Here is a 20,584-nt window from a genome sequence, read left to right on the forward strand (position 1 = left end):
AATATAACCAGATCTACGGTTATGCTACCGTAATACCAATATATTGCACCTTACTTTTGAAAAGTCGCGTTGCGTGTTCACAACTCGAGTTGTGCAACTCGAGTTGTGAACGCGCAAGGCAAGGCACTGTAAGGCGCCATACTGTTGTGAGAGGGCGACCAGAGTTGACAGTATAAAAAGTTGTAGTCCTTTCATTCTGTTAACTGCCTAATTTGCATCTAGGGACCTTAGATAACCTCAGGAAATGTTTTAAAATGCTGTTCTTTGAGACCTGTTTCTATCAGCAGTTGAAAACTGACTGTATTTTACAATGGAAGTTTTTACTTAACAGAGTTGACTGTGAGGATATGGGAAACCTATACCTGTAATGTCTTGTACAAATGGCTAGCATCTTTTAATGACACAAAATCTTTTTAGTACACTAAATGGTTCTATGACAACTTGTAGAAAAAATAATCTTGACAAATGTTATTGGATTTTTTTTAATTTCTAGGCTCAACCAAGTTTATTTCAAAAAATTAAGTTAGAGTTGGTTCTCTAATGCACTTTTTTGCGGTAATTGCTAAACACTTTTTATTACATTATACAGAAATAGTTGTTACATACATGCAGCCAAATGTAATGTAGGTACATTGAAAAGTAGTAATTTGTAATTCTTTGAAAGATTGTTTACATTATTTAAAGAAAGTGTTTGGTATATAATTCTTTTGATGTAATTTTGTATTGCAGAAATATAAGAAATGGCTAATTTTCTCAGTGCGAGCTATTTGCAACGTCATGGGACATTATCATTGGAAGAATTGAAACATGTTGTTGTTGCAGAACATGGAGTAAATTTGTCGTAAGTTTCACATCTATGCCAGATTCTATAACATAAGGTTCACACCACAGCTTTTAGTTTTTGGAGAAACCTAGCTTATTGTTAATATCAGATATAAAAATATGTAAAACTGTTTAAAGAATAGAGAAAGCATAATATTATTATGCTTTATTAGTTATCTTGAGGTGTTGACTGATGTTCTAAAAAAAGAATCAAGGAGATTGACCCCCTAGAAGCTGAGATATAGACAGCCAAACACAGGTCTACCTAATAAAGAATTAGAGGAAAACCCTTCGAAAGTCCCGAAAACTGTGACGTATGAAATCGACTTAATGGTCATGTGCCGGAGTTGCGCACCCTTACCGCCGTTATGTATAATGATTGTTTTGGCTACGAGATGTGAAACGCTTCTCGCGATAGTAAATAATTTACATACTAGCTCTGGTTTCTCAGGAAAATCATCCAAACATTGTGTGGTAAAGGCATTTGCCCACAACCCCTCGCCATGATTTTTTAAAGCAGAAGAGCAGATTTTGACTATTGTGCTTCAAATTTTAACTCGATCTCCACGGATATGCTCCGAAGATCATCTGTTCAACGAACGGCGCGTGTATAGTCTATATGCGATATCCACGATTGCAGATTGTTTAGAACAAGAAATAGGAATGGGACTTTTTGTTCCTTCATCATTATTCTACTGTGTATCTACTGCAGCATTCAGTTGATTTTCATGATTATCGTCACTATTAACAGACTGGAAATTCACTACAGCCATAATCTTAAAAAGACTAACTTGACCGTGTTGCTCTTGCTATAAGAAAAGAAAACGATAACCTTTGCTTTGATTTTTCTATTGATCTATTATCTTATCTATGATTATTTTTTATGATTTATATAATATTCATAATGCATATTATACAAAATAATAATATTACTGCGAATAGAATAAATGATGTAACTAATATAATTTGTAGAAAATTCCAAATGATAACCGAGATTGATGATTGATTCTATTTATTAGCTATAGCTATAGTTAAAAAATCTGAACAACGCTAAAGATGAGTCTGAATATGGAAACTAAGTAGGAGAACAACAAAACTGAGCTGAACTAGCAAGATAGCGAAATGTTGCGAAATAATAGATGCGTGTAATTATTTTATGCTAAAACTAATCTACACGTCAGAGGGACTGGTTCGGAATTCTAGGAGCGATGATTGTTAGGCCCAATTTGATTGTTCTATACTTCCAGGGATTAAACCAATTAAAACGCCGTGATTGTTATAGGAGAGCGCATTAGTTGGCTTAATTGACCAATGGCACACAAGTCGATTTCATACGTCATATATTGATGATTACCAAAACACTTTTGTTTTTTGGTAGACCTGTGTTTGGCTGGCTATATCTCAGCTTCTGGTTGGTCAATCTCCTTGATTCTTTTTTTAGAACATCAGTCAACACCTCAAGATGAATAATAAAGCATAATAATATTATGCTTTCTCTATTCTTTAAGGTGGGTTATTCGCTAACGTTAAATGCAAAGAGTACATATTGTTAAAATATATTTAAAACAAATTTAGAAAAAAACAAACATTTAGAATATATCCTAGTTTTTTCATTAGCACCAGATACATCTTTGAGTACATCTTTGAGTACATATTGAAACAATTTCTTCTGTATACACAAGATGTATAGTCACATCGCTTGATCAGTGTGCAGCAGATAATTATTAAGACTATTGAAATACCTGGAATTATTTATTTGTTCTCTTTATTTCACCTTTTTTTGATAACTAAATCTCGGAGACTGTTGAAGTTATAGCAACAAATTTTTTGACAGATAAAGCTGCCCTTGACGAGTTTGCGGTATTTATTGAAAATGTCAGCAGGGTTACGTTTGGCAGCGCATTTTGTGTTTCTTAATGTTCTAAAACTGTTAGTTAGGTTGAAATTTTGTAGGCAGATAAATAATATTAAACTAAGTAACTTTCAGTTTGACACCTAAGACGTCAGGTCAACAGGTGCTGCCGTAAATGCTGCCAAACATTTTTGTTTTCAAGCTTATAACATTAACACTTTAGAAGTAGGCCTACTTGATATTCGTTGTAATTAATCAACATAGCTCACATGTAGTGTGTAGGTTTGACACTACATAGCTCACATGTAGTGTGTAGGTTTGACACAACATAGCTCACATGTAGTGTGTAGGTTTGACACTACATAGCTCACATGTAGTGTGTAGGTTTGAAAAGTAACAAGTTACTGGTTCTAGTCCTATTTGAAGTCTTTGGTTTTTTTGCGGTGGAGTAACCAGTTCTAGTTCATAATGAAATACTAATGACAGGTCCAAGCTTAGCTAGTGACTCGAACTGTATTACATCGTTATCTCGACATTTTAGGACAAGCCAGCTAAGTAAATTGTCATTAAGGAAAGGTATTTGTCATTGAGGATACAATCTGACAGCTGATATTGAAACTTATTAGAAAAGCTATTGGTAAGTTTAATTTGCTGGACCTTATTAAGAAATATGTAGCTTTTTTACATTTTACTGGCGTCTTATCTTTCTGCGTAAGACCACACAAATGTTTAACATAGCACATAGTGCAGTTCACAGTGCTATTGTTGCCTCCTTGTAAATTACAAGGATTTAAAGTGTCTTGAAACTATTTTCGTACAGGAGCGAGCATGTAAAGGGAACATTGCGAAATGGTTTTCACTCCTTCAATTAATCAATCGTTCAGTGGACTAACCTCTTTTTGCTAGTAGTGATCCTCTCAATTACAGTCATACTTCGACTTACGAGCTTAATGCGTTCCGAGACTGAGCTCATATGTCAATTTACTCGCATGTTGGTGCAATTTATTTATATATAGACCAATTAAATATATATTAATTGGTTTCTATACTCTAAAAAATGCAAATAAAACACTCAAAACAAGATATTGTAACAGAAAAAACATTTTGGTTATTGTCCTAACTTACCACTTGCTTTTAAAAAGCAACAAATATAAAAACGATGCAAGGAAATAAGATTAATTAAAATGTAAAATTAAATACATACAGTTGCTGCTAACGCTAGCATTTGCCAGGGAGGAAGATATAAGTGTTATTCTTCATTACAACAGTTGAATTTAATAAATTTGGGTTTTATCGAAGTCTTAAAAAAAACTTAAAAGCAAACTTTCATTTTTCGTAATTAAAATTTCTTCGGCGTTCATAGTTGGAAGTTTCTCGCTGGTTAGCTAATTTTTCCTTTGTTTCGCTTTCACGACTAGCCGGCCGTTTTAAGATAAACCTATCTAAGGGCGTTTGCCTTTGTCGCCCTTTCAACGTGTTGCGATCAGGACGAACACTGGTGTCATCACAAGAGGTTAATGCACGACCACTAGCCAATTCGTTCGAAAGTCTATTTTTATAATTTTTATAGATAGCACCGGTCTTTTCACATAGGCCTTTTCGCCTTTTCACCACCGGCCTTTTCGCCTTTATTGAAACATCGTTTCAGTTACGCTGTCACCGGCCAATTGTTTATCTTTTATCCAATGCCTGAGCAGTCTCTCCATCAACGGTCGTGAAGATCGCTGCGTCGTTTAGAAACTATGGTTAGTCCTTTTGCAAACTAAATGCCCTGAATGCCCTTCGGTTTGATAATTGTAGATGTATTTCTGTCATATTGCTGAGCTAGCTCAATCATGCATACACATTTCGCATATTTTACAATAATTTTCCGTTTAATATCAATTGTTATCATTTGTTTTTTCTTTCCATTATCTTTCATTTTACTGGCAAACTTTCGGTCTACGCACCGTACTTTTAATTCACATAATTCTGCACTGAAGCCTGCGCACAGAAAACACGGTACAAAAGTATAACCTGAGTAGTTGAAAAATACAGAGTGATGCTGTTCTCATAAAACACCTCCGGCATACTTAGCAACTGACTCACGTACTCGTATCTCAAACATTGCTCGTATGTTAGTGCTAAAACGTGCTTAAAAGCTGGCTCGTATCTCAAGTTTCTCGTACGTTAGAGCACTCGTAAGTTGAAGTATTACTGTACAGACAATAATAAAAATGAAAATTTGTGTTTAAATAATGAATGCAAATCTTTCTTTTATCTATAATACAAGTTTTCTTGTAACACTTTAGGAATTGATCAACAGCTCTTCTGGTCTAATTGGTTACAGAACAGTTTGGCAGATTCTCAACAATGAATATGGATTGAATGTGAGGCAGTGAGTTAATGTACATGTACTACGCTACGCTTTGCTGATATACCAGTTTTTACCAATGGTTTTAATTGGCAACATAGACGATTATTTATAGATTAGTTGCTTTAACAATAAATCTTTTAATTTGAAACTAATTCGAATTGTGATTGGTAGTATAGAATATTCAATTGTTCATATGCAGGTATTCTAATTGTGCTGGTGTACTAAATATGTATGTGTTTAGTTTTAGAACTGATGTGTCTAGGGCTGGGGTGTTCAACCTTTGTCAGTTTTGGGCCACTTCTACCAGATTACAGGCTGCTTCACCCGAGAGTTTTAGTACAAAATAGTACAAAATATCAAGCATGTTTGATATTTAATCCGCTAGAGGTTAAAAAGTGCCTGGGAATCTAATAAACAGCCCGCAATCGCTGTGAATAACACTCGTGCCGAGTAAGCTGCAAGTGTTCCACTCTGTCAGGTCCAAAAGCTCTATTGTTGTTCAACTTGAGGGATTGTGCTATTATTGTGATGTAAAATATCCCAATCTGAGTATATAATCAGAGTATGTTTTACTTAGCTCAGCTCTAGCCCAATTTCACAGGTTTCCTGTTACTTGGGTGGAGGAGGAGGAAGAAAGAACGCTTAATACTTTTCGTAATGCTTGAGGAGTTGTCTGATCTTCAATCTTCACATTCAAACATATACAGATATCAATTCATTTTGCATTGATAAGTTTTATCCGGCGTTTTAAAACTTACGCGAGTATTACTATTATATTACTATTTAACTTGTTTTGTTTTTAACAAAACAAGTTATTTCAATTTCAATTGAAATAATGTTCTTATTTCAATTTAACCTATAATGTTATTTTATTCCTGTGAAATAGCTGAAATCTTCGGCACGGCTTGCATCAAGGAATTAACTCCTCGCTTGCGTGTTACTTTATTGGATTATGTGTGGTTTATCTTTAGGCGGGATGTCATGCTGCTAATGAAAATTGTTGACTTTGAAGGTGTTCAGATGAGGAACGTACACTAAAACGTCGTGTCTATTAGTAAGTATCTAATTATTTAATTTTAATTACAACCATTATAGCTGCTTTGCTTATCGTCTTTTAATTATTTTTATTAACTAAAAACAAATTTGTTTTCTTTACAAGAAATTCTATGTTAGTTTGGTAACACCCAATTATGGCAACTCATTTATCAACTATATCGATATCAACTTTAATATCAGTTCTGAAAGTAAGCCGGAATTCATGGAAAGATTTACCTTGAATCTTTCTTACTAAATAACATGCAGTTCTTCCAAGATAATTTGCAGACTTTGTACTAACTAATATTTAAAGAATTGTCAAAGTCACAGTTAATTTACTTTAATTCTAGTGTAAAAAACATGGTTTTGGCTCCATTTGAAAGCAATGTACTTATTTGTACTTATGTTTAGAAGAACTGTAACAAATGTGTGCTAGACTATTGCATTACAATTTTTTGCAAACAGAGTTAAAGTAGTTTGTGTATATTGTTTTAATTATATTTTAATTGTTAGTCACTCCTATTTGTACTTTCGTTGAATCAATAACATAGCATATTCTATATCATTGGTTGAATATTCTGGATTTCCATGTTGTTACAGTGCACCCGAATTATGTATGGCATATAGATGGCTGGGACAAACTCAAAAAATTTGGATTTGCTGTACATGGCTGCATTGATGGGTAAGAAAAGCAAACTTATGCCTCATTCACGCTATTTCAACATTTTTTTTGTTTTACTTGCACAGTCAACATGAGCCATTCTTTTTTGGAATCTGTTTTAAGATTTGCTGGTAATTTTTATGACCATTTCTTATAAGTTGTGCAGTTGAATCTAGAACAACATTAATCCTATAGCCCATGAATATTTTCAAAAATAGAGACTTACCTCTACAATTATCCTACAAAATATTATTAAAAGTCCAAAGGTTTGAATAAAAAATGCACCAGGAAGAGCAGACATTTGCCTACAAACTAAACTATTTTTGTATGTATCTAGTGTGAAGATTCTAGCAGCGACAACGTTTTGAAACTCATTATTCCCAGGCCGGCTGAGGGCATTTTAAGAGCTATACAGTTGATAAAGCAGACAGAATTTTCCCAAAACCTGGGCATAGTCAATGTAATTTAACCCACAAAATATGATTAGAGCAAATAATTCTCATGTCTCGGTCTAAACATTTGATATTAATGAAGCATTTTAAAATTCACTAGATAATTGGCTTTTCAATGAAACAATTAATGGCTACAACATGAAATTTCATAATCGATATAGATTAATATGTATCATTAGTTTGATAAAAGTTTGTTTTAGAAAGAATATTAATAGTCATTCATTGATAAGTTATGACAATGTCAAAACAAAATTTACCAGCAATGATAATGGGATAAAAAATTACAGCATTGTCCGGGATGAAACTCAAGACTCAGAAGTGTGAAGTTGAGTAAGCTGACTACCATTTTTCCACAATGACCATCTGCTTTGTAGATAAATAGTATCCAAATAATAAATCTTTTGAATATCTCTTGTAACACTGGCCTAACAGCTCAGTAAACAATAAGCCTCATTAAGTGGTTAAATTTTGTCCGTATATTGTTAAACAGAAAATAACCAATGACTCTCCCACTGCAATGAAGATCTTAGGTCACAAAGATTATACTGCGGAGTTTCGGAAACTCTAAACATGTGCAAAATCTGATAACGGTCATTAAAATATAGTATAGTTTTTTATGCTTTGGTGTTCACCAGTATCTGCATAAAAATAAAAAATGTCAAGCTTCAATGTACTAGCTATGAACACTTGAAATTCAAAGAATGTTGATCTGGTTTGTTCTGAGATCCTAAAGGCAAAAGCTTTATCAAATAAAAAAAAACAAAGAAAATAGAATTCTGACAAAAACAATTAATTTCCACATATAATATGGAAGCCTATTTGAGGTTTGTGTGAAATGAACCTCTTTTTAAATTTACTATTGATCATTGGTAAAAAACACTGACATGAACTATGAAATTAAATGAAAAATATATTTATGGAGTGAAGCGCCTAATATTGAGTTTAAAAACATTACCATTTCAGGTTCTCTCGATATGTTCTGTGGTTAGAAGTGGGTGTAACCAACAATGATCCTGCTGTTATCGCTAAATATTTTTTGGATCAAGTTGAGAAGTTTAAAGGTAGGTTAGTGATAGGTTTGCATTGTTTAAATGCTAGTTTTCTATTCGAGTTGGATGTTGGTAAACTTTGTACTTTTGTTGATATTTTGTTTGTAAGCAAATCAGAGGTTATAGGACTTTTAACTGGGACATGTTCAATATAAGGTTAATCTTTTGACCAACTTGTCCCATTTTTTGAAATCATCTAGGAAAGAGTGTGTTCGGGGGTTATTTGACTGCAAATAGGTTCATCACATATGACACTTTGAAGAAATCCTTTGTTGCAAATCTGCACTAGGCTGTTCAACCTATTCAATTTGCGGGCCGGATGTGACGTTTTGGTTGGATTCAAGATAAAGGTCTTTCTCCCCCCCCCTATTGCATCCATTCCAATTATAAATATTGTACTACATGACAGCTGGGGAAAGGTGAAATATTAGGTTGATCTCACCCGCTACATGACTGCATCAAGTAGTTGAAGGCCCCATGAAATAATGGTTGAAGATCGTCTGCTGGACACTACTGAACTAATTAAACAAATATGTTGGCTTCAGTGACTGACAAATGCATTATTCCATTGCCATCAATTATTTTTATTGCACAATTGCCAGGTAGTAAGCTTGTCTCCTTACTTTTTTAATTCTCACTGCGTTTGGCCTATAATTCTGTGAGCATTTCTTCTTGTCATCACAAAGTAAATCTATTTTAGCTTTGCCAAAAATTGTACGTGCCTGTTCATAGTGATAGCATGAGTGGGAAGTCTTTTCTCTATGGAAAGTCTACCAGAAATCAAGTAATTTTATTCTATCATTAACACTGTAGAAGAGTTATTATTACAAGAGGGTTTCTATGTTTTAACGACAAAAGTGTCGGTTTGAAGGAACATAATCTAGCAAAACAAAGCTGCAAAAAAATTTGGCTTTTAGTTGAGCAATTGTTTGCTTCAGCAGCATGTCAAGTGTCATAGAATCCGGCCCTATTCGTAAATGACAGTTCATAACAGCCTGATTCGAAATTGATTGTTCGTAATAGAATATCACCCCTTTCTTAGTGGTGGAAACGTAAACATACCTGAGGCTATACAAAGATCATAGTGTTTTCTATTTTTATTAATAGCGAATATTTGGCTATCGCTATGTAATAGGTGAAATGCAATAAAAATGCTCTTGTACAGTATCTAACATGACTTAAAATCTCACTTATGTTATTGTTGCTAGTAGCCAAATTCTAATGCTAATAGACTTTATGTGATTAACCTTGGTTTGTCTAGTCTGCTTTGGACAACCTAGCCTGTTTTTACAAGCTTTTTCCGGAGTGGCGGAAAACCAAAAAAAACTTGTCACATATTGCAGAAAACAGCTTTATCCTGTGAAGTTGTCCTCTCACATGTTTAAAAACTGTCCAGTCACCTAGTTTATGTACAATACAAGCATTGTAAAGCTCTCGTTGACAAAACAGTTATACTACTAGATTATCTATATTGTATAATATATATATATAGTTATGTAAAACAGTTGCACTTAACTTTCAGCTACTGGCAGTTTTATGACTTCTGTTAATCTTCAGGCTGCTAATAAAATTCAAGATGGTCACTGATATTCACACCCTTTTCTCTGATTGGCTCATGATCGGCTTGATTGGTTAGTGGTGGTTCTTTTTGATGATTGGTTGACTCTAAAATGAGCGGGGAGATAATTCTTAGATTGAGGGCAAGTTGATGTAATTTCTGATCGTTTGTTAAATGTAGAGGTTTCTAGTTTTTTAGCAGAAAAGTTTTGTATTATTGACAAGCCAGAAACCTCTACATTTAACAAATGATCAGAAATCACATCAACTTGCCCTTATTCTAAAAATTCTCTCCCCGCTCATTTTAGAGTCAACCAATCATCAAAAAGAACCACCACTCACCAACCAAACGGAACATCAACCAATCAGAGGAAAGGGCGGAAATATCAGTCACCAGCTTGAATTTTAGTAGCAGCCTGAAGATTGACAGAAGAAGTCATGAAACTGCCAGTAGCTGAAAGTTAAGTGCAACTGTTTTACATAACTATATACATATATATAGAATAATGTCACTCTTTTCTAGCATAGTGCTCTATTACTGGAAGTAAGTGCTAAAATATAAAAGAAGTAAGAGATGACTAAAATGAGTTTTTATTACTAATAGTTTCATGTACAGAGTACAATCATCAGACAATAACTGTGCTAAAAAATTTTAAGATCATCAGACAATCATCAGACAATAAACTCATGCTAAAAAATTTTAAGCATGAGTTGTCTGATGATTGTATTAATGAGTTAATGTCTGATGAAACTATTAGTAATAAAAACTCATTTTTAATCATCTCTTACTTTTTGTATATATATATAATATATATATATAACCAGGATCATAAAACCACATTTTTCAATAAAATAAATAAATGAAACCAATTCAGAATTTGATGTCATAGGTTTCCGCTGGCTTTGAATTAGTTAAAAAATTTTCTAGATTTGCAGTGTGATCCTCTAGAATGCTGCTGAGAGCAAAGCGAGCATCAGAATTCTAGTCTACTATATAAATGGCAATCGTTGTGTATCTGTCTGTCCGCTTTATTGAGTACCGTACTTTTCGGACTATTAGCCGCTACTTTTATATAAGGGCGTGTCTATTCTGTGGTTTTTTCACCGCTAGGGCGCATTAACGGGAATCTCCGGTTAGTACACGCCTCTATTATAATACGTAACCTGCTATTCATCGTAGGGATGGACGATAAATACTGATATGCTAATAGTATGAGTTGTCTTCTCGACATATTGAGTCACCGATAACTCCCAAATATGAGCAGTATAAATAAATTATATGGCGGTCTTTTTTTTCGATTCGATCGTACGAAGCAAACTTAATTAATATGAGTAAGTAGTAAAATTAAATTAGTAGTAAATATTAGTCGTGAATTAAATAAAATTTACTACTCTTTAAATAAATTAATGAGTAGTAAATTACATCTAATTAATATTTACTGCCAACGTGTACCGAATTAATATGTGTAGTAACAGTAAATAAATTATGGAGCGGTCTTTCTTTTTCCATTCGGTCGAACGAAGCCAACCGAACTAATATGAATACTAAATATCGTAATTTCGTAATATGGACTATTAGCCGCTACTTTTCTCTGACGATTTGAGCCAAGCGGCTTATATAAAGGTGTGGCGATTCTGTTGTTTTTCTTTCACCGCTCGGGCGCATTAACCGAAATCCCCGGTTAGCACGCTTTTTAAACAGCAAATTTTCTGCCGTGTTAAAAAGCGCCTTCCTGAGTTCTGCGGCCTATACAAAGGTGTCTATACAGCTATACAAATGTACTATTTATTAAATAAAATAAATTAACGAGTAGTTATTTACATGCAATTAATATTTACTGCCAACGTGTACGGAGAAGGTCATGTAAACGTTTGTTTCTTTGAGCCACTGGAAAAACGCATTTCTCACCTACTAAATTTCCACATCAAAAAGGTAAGTGTTTCTTATACAATGTTGTATTGTATATGAATTGCCACATCTCCACTACTTAATAACGTTGGATTTGCCGCTGTTCGTGATAGTGGGTCATGTTCATTTCCTTCAGCAGCCGAGTTACTAATTTTTTTCCAGCTACGAGTAGGCCTACTGTAACTTACTATTACAGAACTTTCACGAGTACTCCGAGGGTTGCGATACGCTATTGTGAAAAGAAAGAGAGCAGCTGCTATCGACTTACTGTCACCCTGCATCAGCCATGACCAGCTATACGTCGCCTGCTCAAAAGTAGGCACACGCCGAAAACTGTTTCTTCATACGCCCGACAGAAAAACCAAAAATGTTGTCTATCCGCAAGTGTTGCGTTGAACTAAGAGAGAGGGAGAGAGGGAGAGAGGGAGAGGGGGAGAGAGGGAGAGAAGGGGGGGAGAGAGAGGGAGGGAGGGAGAGAGAGAGGGAGAGCGAGAAGGGGAGAGGGAGAGCGAGGAGGAAAGGGGGGGAGAGAGAGAGAAAGGGAGAGAGAGGGAGAGGGGGGAGAGGGAGAGAGAGAGGGGGAGAGGGAGAGGGGGGAGAGAAAGAGGAAGAGGGGGGAGAAAGGGGGAGAGAGGGAGAGGGGGGAGAGAGAGAGGGAGGGAGAGAAGGGGAGAGAGAGAGCGAGGAGGAGAGGGGGGAGAGAGAGGGGGAAGAGGGAGGGAGAGAGGGGAGAGAGGGAGATGTAACTGCATATTTGGAGTTGTTTTACAGTATGAAAGCCAACTCTCAATAAACCTTATGCTGCCCGTGAATCTGTTACTGTAGGCGGGTAATGCAGCTAGTATACTATAAAAGTGTAGTACATCTCATAATCATTGTGTTTGCAAAACAAAATATTTCCAAAAAGGTGTTCTCTCATAGGATGATTGCGCGGACATGCTCAACCATGTAAAGTGTACAATGAAGAAAAAAATGCTAGCTGTAAATATGAATAAATATAGATACAAAATTTTATCTTATACTTTCGAATATTTATTTTTAAAAGTCTTTATCTGTAACCACATTGCAAAGTATCAATCTTATTTTTCTCATCTTTGTAAAACAATTTTTTTTCATTGTACAAAATAACCGGGCACTGAGTCATGCAGACTGTCCTATATATATATATATATATATATACATGAATTTTATTGCCAGGCAGACATACAATGTTAAATTTACAGTATAGATTTACAGCACTCTGCATTTGCAGATTCTTCAGCACTGATTGTGTCAAACACACAAGTTACTACTGTGTAGTAGTCAGAGGACTACCATCAGACTACATACAAACGATGATTGGTCAGTTTTTATTTTTTAGGAGATTACTAGAATAAAGACAACAACTTTGATTTTTAGATTCAGTTTGTTTAAACAATATGTGACGAGCTGTTTTTCATCTCCCCTTCCGAAAAAAAAGCTTGTAAATACAGGCTATAGACAACCATGCTTGTAGCAAAGCTCCGAAAAATCTTTGCTCTTTGCTGGTCATTCATACCTTTTGTCGTCAAACTGTAAACGATGATTAATACACGTTGATTTATACACACTTTAGAATAGACCTACAATTCTATGTAGTTGCAGCATAGCATCATCTAGAGCTGGTGCAATTATTAAATACTGGAATAATTGAATCATAGGGTTGTCCAATTACCAATTATTTGGGCCATTTAATTATTTAGGTTTTTTTTCATTTAATTATTCGGGTTCAATTATTCCAATTATTTTGTTATGTAGCTCCAATTAAATGAAAAGTTTTGTGGTGCTAGACTCAACAAGAGAACCAATAACCTAAACATCAAATAAATGGAATAATTAAAGCTCAACAGTTGAAGGTCAAATTAATTGGAGCAATTATCCATTTAATTGGACTCCCATACCGAAAAACAGAAACCATCAAACCAAAAACTATAATCAAACAATTGAATGCTAGTAAAATAATTGTACCAGCGCTTACTGTTATATTGATTTCAGTTTGGTCCCTGTTTCCAATTATTTTTCTTGCATTCTTTATGTCTGTGTTATATAAACAATATTTATTGTGTTATATTATGTGAAATGTAATGTAAAATATTTCAGCGGATAGAAAGGTTTTGGCGAAGTTTAAGGGAAGGTTGCCTTCAGCCATTTATACACTTGTTTGATGACTTGGAATCTAAAGGACAGATATCTACAGCTAACGAAACCCATATGTATGTGTGTAGAAGTGACAGTTGATTTTGGTGTTTGCTTCCTATTGTTAGCCACAATGGCACAAGTTAGTCAGCAGTGGCACAAGCTATCAACTACCACAGTTGGTAGTTGATAGCTTCTGCCACTACTACCCCTAGCACAATGTTTGTGTTTTAAAGAAGCGTAGTTTCCATACATGTGTTAACAGGTCGCTATGTGTGATCAATTGTCTTGTTGTCACAACTAATTTATTACGAAAGTATGGAGCTTATTAATAGGTCCTATTATATTTCAGAGACTATGTCTTGTGGGCAGGCATTACCTTACATTACATTCAAGATGAAAAAATTGTTGTGTAAATTACTATATTAATAGTATTACAAATGATCAACTGTCATTTCTTTTCTAGCGAAGCAATAAGATTTTCCTTCATGGGCATAATTCGAGAACAGCTGAAAATCTTTAAAGAGCGATGGAATACACACAGAATAAGACCAAAAAAGGATGGAGATGCTTATGGTGTACCTAAAGTTTTGTATTTAACAGGTGCGATGATCTACTATGTCATTTGCACACTATACAAGTTATTGAGACTTATGGCGGATTAGAGTGTCCCGGGTTCGCAATCAGAGTTGATAAACAGAGTTGCAAGCCCAGTATTACAACCTGAGTTCACAAACTCGAGTTTGTAAAAATATGTTGCAATATACTGGTATTACGTGGTATTACGGTAGCATAACCGTGGATCTGGTTATATTAACAATGGTACATCAATAGGCACCCGTTAGCTAATAGAAATTAAACTATGTATGTACTGTAAAACTATGTATGTAACCATGTTGTCAACCCAAGTTCAACAACTCTGGTTGAGAACATGGAACATGGGGCGCTATAAGGCTCCATTGAGACTGGTAATGGTTATATTTTCTACTGCAAAAATCAGTTTCTATTGTGTTGCATTGAGATGTTCACGCTTGCATGATAATGGAAAAAATAACCATCAATTACAAAACCACTACAGAGCGTAGGACCGTTCCGCCAGGTTTTTATTTCCATTGTAGTCTCCGAGAGCCCCAGATTTGTAAGCCCTTCTCTACGTAGATCGGCAATGCTTATAGAAAGAAATCAGCCAGGACAAGACCCAAGCGCACCTAATGACTCCCAATTTAAGAGTATTGCACTATAATAGAATGACGCAACACTAAGCAGCATGATGTTATATATGTGATTGTGATTTTTTTCCATTACGGTGCCAGTGTGAATATATCAATGCTAATCAATGCAGTCCAATTATTACAGTGCAAAGTAAAACCATTACCGGTCTCCATTACCTGTGTAGTGTGCAGGTAATGGAGCCCTTTGTGCTTTTGGTTTAGTCTGCAAATTCAACTTTGTAAACCTGTAAGGAGATTCAATTACAACATTTGGAGTTATCGGGTCCGCTTGGGTTTTTGTTCTGGTTGAATTTTTACTTTATGCATCGCCGGTCTATATAGAGAAGCGTTTCCCAATCTGTGGCAAGAGCCTTTATTGGACAGTGTCGCTCGGTTGACACCTTGCTGAGAGTTCTTTTTTTTTAGAAGTTATCTATTTGATGTCATTTATTAACTATTAATCCGTTATGAGTTTGAAAATTATGTCAATATTTGTGAATATACCTTTTAATCTAAAACCAACATGTGGAATTTGAATTTGCTTCTAGATCCTCAAATATTAACAATCTTGTTTCAAACGATGCCTGTAAATCTATTTTGGGATTTTGTGAATAATTTAATCAATTGTGTTTTCGTTGGACCAGACTATTTGTCAGTCCGGAAAGCAAGGATGGTTCAATGATAATATAAGAGATTTAGTGTTTGTGCTTGTATATGAACTATGTTTTTACACCAAATCATTCTTGACTCATACATAAAATTTTCTATATACAGTCAAACATGGATAACCTGAACTTCGCGGGACCGAGCGAAAGTTTGGTCAAATCAAATTTCACCAAACCTTTAGAAAAGTCGTTGACAAAAATATTTTGCCGATGGTAGTAATAACGACGCCTATGAATTACGAAAAGTTGAGGTTTACCTCTATGGCTTGGAATAAAGTGATTTTCTAAAGCAATAACAACCATCTTGGTAGCCATTGGGCAAAAAACTGTTCGAGTTAACAGAGTTGAGGTCGAGTTATCTAAAGCAATTTATCATTATGTGGGAACGGACCAAAGAAACCGTTCAAGTTAACCATGCGTTTGAGCTATCCGAGGGCGAGTTATCCATGTTTGACTGTACAGACGGTTCCCAACTTACGAACGCGTTACGTTCCGAACGATTGTTCGTAAGGTGAATTTGTTCGTAAGGTGCTGCAGTGCTATATTTTGTATTATAATTTATGTTTAAGGCCTATATAAGTATATTGAAGGTTTATATAAGTATGTTTAAGGCTTGTATAATTAACCTGTATTGGTTTGTACTGAAAAAAATATTTAATAAAATGGAAATAATACTTTGGTGGATGCCGGGCCATGACACTGCATTTCTTATTTATTGTCCTTTCTATTATATTGTTGTTTTAATCGTTATGCTATCACTTATCGCTGTTGTCTTATTTTTTGTATGTGTTGTCCGTTTATTATATCGTTGTTTCACTCGTTATGCTATTGTTATATCTGATATACCGTCATAACACCATCACTTATCGTCACTTAGATTGTTGTCATACCAACGCTCTAGCGGTCCTATTCATTCACCTTGTTAGTCGGTGTTCTTACCGTTTGCCGTTAGCCGGAACGGTTGATATTATTGTATATAAATGAGTGCGCGCATTTAGTTGAGCAGAGCAAATAGCCGTATGCTCCTCGGCTGGTGAAATTTATTTCGCTAATTAAAAGCTGAATGAAACTACAGGCACTCTCTTATCTTTATTTATTAGTAGAGATCTTGCCAAGTAAAGGCCGGCAAATCTCTTTACAATACATGTGTAAAGTTCAAACAAATAATTCGAAAGTTAATCGAGTTACGAACAACATACATGCGTTCGTATGTACCGTTGTTCGTAACTCGAATGTTCGTAAGTAGGGAACTGTCTGTACATGTAGTTTATTTGGATTTTAGAAAGTCATCAAATAGGTAGGTATTCTGGTTCACCTATTTCAATTTCTATTTATAGATTGCCATCGATATCTATATTCTGTCTCATCGGTTCAGCTAGAGATGAAAAAAGAATATACTGAGACAGTGCCAGATGTATACTCATCATTTAAAACCTTTGCAACTAAAATACTACAGGACTGCTCATTTTCCTGTAGCTCTCCCATGAAAAAAACAGCGCATGGAGCTAGAAATGCTGCTGTCGGAAATAAACTGAGTATTATATCTGTTGTGCTTTTTGACACACTCTTTCTCTTATACTATAGTGATTATTTTATAAAACTATGGGCATTAGTCTTTTAAAGAAAAGACAGACTCTGATATAGTAACTTTTAATGTGTGCATTATTGTGCAGTACTCGAGAATCAACTGCTGATTTTGGTAGAAATAAGACTTATTATGTAAATTTAGTTTCTTGAAAAGTATTGTATTTTTATTAAGTTTTTGTCATATTTAAACCATATTGGATGTTGAAAAATTGTGTAGCTGCTATTCTTAGTTTTACTCAATGCACTTACTGACATATGTCCCTTAAATCGCGCATATATTTGCCATCAGTATGGATTACCAAAGCATCAATATTGATGTCCATGGTGACTTTGGCGTTAGGATGATTTTTCATCTCCTGCAGAGTTTTCTCAAGGTAAACTCTTCTAGCCTCATGTAAAACATACGTAGGCCTATGCATAAAACACTGTAAATTATCTCGCCTGCAGTGAAGAATAGTGACAAAGCACCTAAAAACCTAAATTAATCAAGGAAATAGCTGCGGACAAGCAAAAAAATATTATTTGTTGATAAAATTTTAAAATAAACAGGGCTGTAGAAACAAGGGTGCAAAGGGTGCTAAAGCAGCGCCAATAATTTTGCAACAATAAAAAATCCATCCAAATCCATAAACTTTTCAGTGTTTTATACTCTCTTCATATAGTTGTCCTCTCTTCAATAAAAAAGTAGATAGCTCTAAATGCATCAAGCTTCTCCCACTTTTTCTACTCTACCATTCCACCTACTGATACTGAATAGTAAATGGTTTGGTTGGCTATTGGTCAGTGTAGCGTAGGTCATAAGTATGTTCTGTCTGACTACCACATAAAGTGAAGTTTAAAATGGCAAAGAAAGTAGGCTAGTCAAGTATTGTGTGTATAGTTATTATGCAATTTTCATCAATCAATGAGTTATCTTTATTAGTATGTGAGTAAATTGGAAACAAAAACAATTGTAGAATGTAAGAAACAAACTAAAAAACAATCTATGTGGGAGCTAGGCCACTTCTTTTTCAAATGAAAAAGAGTTATCTCTCTAGAGCCTGACAAGAAACTGAATGAACACCAGAAATGAACAAACATAGAAATTATGTCAACGACGTTTAATGATGCACCAAAGAAATTCCATATAAAATATACCGTAGCTAGAGAAAATGAAATGATGAGATGTTCTCAAGCCGAGTTGTTGAACTCGAGTTGTTGTTGAAAGAACTCGGCTTGAGTTTTTGATGAACTCGAGTTGTGAATGCGCAACGCGAGGCACTGTAAGGCGGCTTAAGATTGTCCAAACTCATTAATAAGTGAACTGTGCTAAAGACAAGATTCCACAACTCTAAGAATAACTGCAAACTTGAAAGTGATACCGGTATTTAAAATGTAGAAAATCGATTTAAAAAAGAACTCACAGCATCAGGTAATGGAACTTCAATAGGTGTTCCAAATCGGCTCAAAAAGGCAGGGTCTATAGCGTGTAATCTGTTGGTAGCCCCAAGTATAGGCACATGATCTTTGAATCCTGTCAAAAAATCCAACAAGAACCAGTCACATTAATAGCTCAATATTGTAAAAATAACTGTAATTGTTTTACAAATAATAGCCTATAATCCTCATAAGTGCTAATGGACAAGGAGTTTTGCTGATATTAAACTTGTAAGCTTGTACTGCTGTTTTGTGATATAGCTGCGCAAAAGGTGCATACCATCAGTTTGACAATTCTCAAACTCAGCCTGTCTTGCCATTTTTACGATATTGTGTAGCCTAATTGTGAAAAGTAGGGAATAGGGAACACATTGGCTATTTGATGTAAACGTAAAAACATATCTAGGTTTATAAAGTCAATAATTTTTATAATTAAAAATCAGAATTTTTTGTTAAATGGTTTAAAGGTTATTATCTCATTTAAAAATAAAAAATATGAAATAACTTCATTCATCTTACTCAAGCAACTTAGATTTTTTGGGTTAGCTTAAAGTAGCAAATATTGCAGAATTGTGACAAAACGAAATGCGAACCAAGTTTGAAGACATAATCAAACTCTAAATTATGTGGGTGAGTTGTCTTCTCTCATAAAGAAGATACAGGCGATGCCGAATATTAATTATTTACTGTGTTCTTCACTAACATTATTCTGTCCGTGTTATCAATAATTGGCCATAATCCCAATTACTTGATCATGATCAATATAGATTTATGTCAAATTCATATGTAATATGTTAGTAATATATTAAATAATACAGTATATCGGAACCAGTGCTGTGCACTTAATTCATTTTGATTGCCCACTTTTTGACTTGATCAAGAAATTCCAGTAGATTATAATATGACTTGACACTTGATCAAATCAATTCACTCAATAATTGAAGTGAATAGAGTTATTATTGCAAGAAATAAAAGTTATTTGAGACTTGATGAATTCTTTCAAGAAATAGACTTGAAAATGTTCAAGGCTTTGATGAATGTTTATAAATTGCTAAATTAATGACCAAAATTACATGAAAAATGCTATCTATTTCAATAATCAATGTTATTACTACTCATTTATTTCTTTTTAAATTATGTTGTTCACAATTTATTAAAGAAATAATGAAAACTAGTATGACTACAACTTGATCAATTTAACGGCGAGAAAATTGGGCTATGAACGTTCTATATATTATATAGAACGTTCATAGATCAACGCAACCACTTTATTGCACCAAGAATCAACCAATGATGAGTCACACATGCAAATATATATCAGAAAAAAATTATGCAGAGCTGCGTTTTGAGGAGTAATTTTTGGAGTTGTGAATGGGTTTGTCAATATTATTAAACTATTAATTATATTATTAAATAATATAAAGACATCTTTGAGATAATGCAGCAATTTATTTTGGCAAATTTGGCGTAATTATCACCAATTAGAAATGAGCTCTCATTGCGTAGGTGTCCAATAAGTTTCTTTGTGTAATGTTGCAGCAATGAAAAATAAAGGAAAGGAGTTTGTTTCAAACGGTGCGCTCCCCATTAGAGTACAGCATGCATCAAATAACAAGTTATTAGTAACTTACACCAACTTTCTTCAGAACAACAGCTATTGCCTTGTTCCTAGCTTGGTCCATCACTTCTGACGTTGTAACCCGCAATTGATGGTCATCTCTTCGACAGAAGTACTGAGTACCATATGTGTATACTTCATAATTGCTGTAACCATTACGAACAATCAGTTCGTATATCTCAGTCCCCGAAAATGCTGGAATATCATATGACTGCCCCTAGAAATCATACATCATGATGT

The 20,584-nt window shown here is 34.6% G+C and overlaps 2 long non-coding RNA genes across 2 annotated transcripts; both read left to right on the plus strand.

Annotated features, from left to right (window-relative positions):
- Nucleotides 1-727: 727 nt before the first annotated feature.
- On the plus strand, nucleotides 728-5,052 carry LOC137406178 (uncharacterized). Its single transcript, XR_010979844.1, has 3 exons — nucleotides 728-841; nucleotides 3,216-3,311; nucleotides 4,966-5,052. It is a non-coding gene; the product is annotated as an uncharacterized lncRNA (long non-coding RNA).
- Nucleotides 5,053-6,012: 960 nt separating this feature from the next.
- LOC137406177 (uncharacterized) lies at nucleotides 6,013-17,571 on the plus strand. The gene is made up of 6 exons (XR_010979843.1): nucleotides 6,013-6,084; nucleotides 6,666-6,747; nucleotides 8,142-8,239; nucleotides 13,812-13,924; nucleotides 14,314-14,450; nucleotides 17,061-17,571. It is a non-coding gene; the product is annotated as an uncharacterized lncRNA (long non-coding RNA).
- The last annotated feature ends 3,013 nt before the right edge of the window (nucleotides 17,572-20,584 follow it).

This window comes from Watersipora subatra, chromosome 10 (genome assembly GCF_963576615.1).
Source record: "Watersipora subatra chromosome 10, tzWatSuba1.1, whole genome shotgun sequence".
In the NCBI taxonomy this organism is placed as follows: Eukaryota; Metazoa; Bryozoa; class Gymnolaemata; order Cheilostomatida; family Watersiporidae; genus Watersipora; species Watersipora subatra.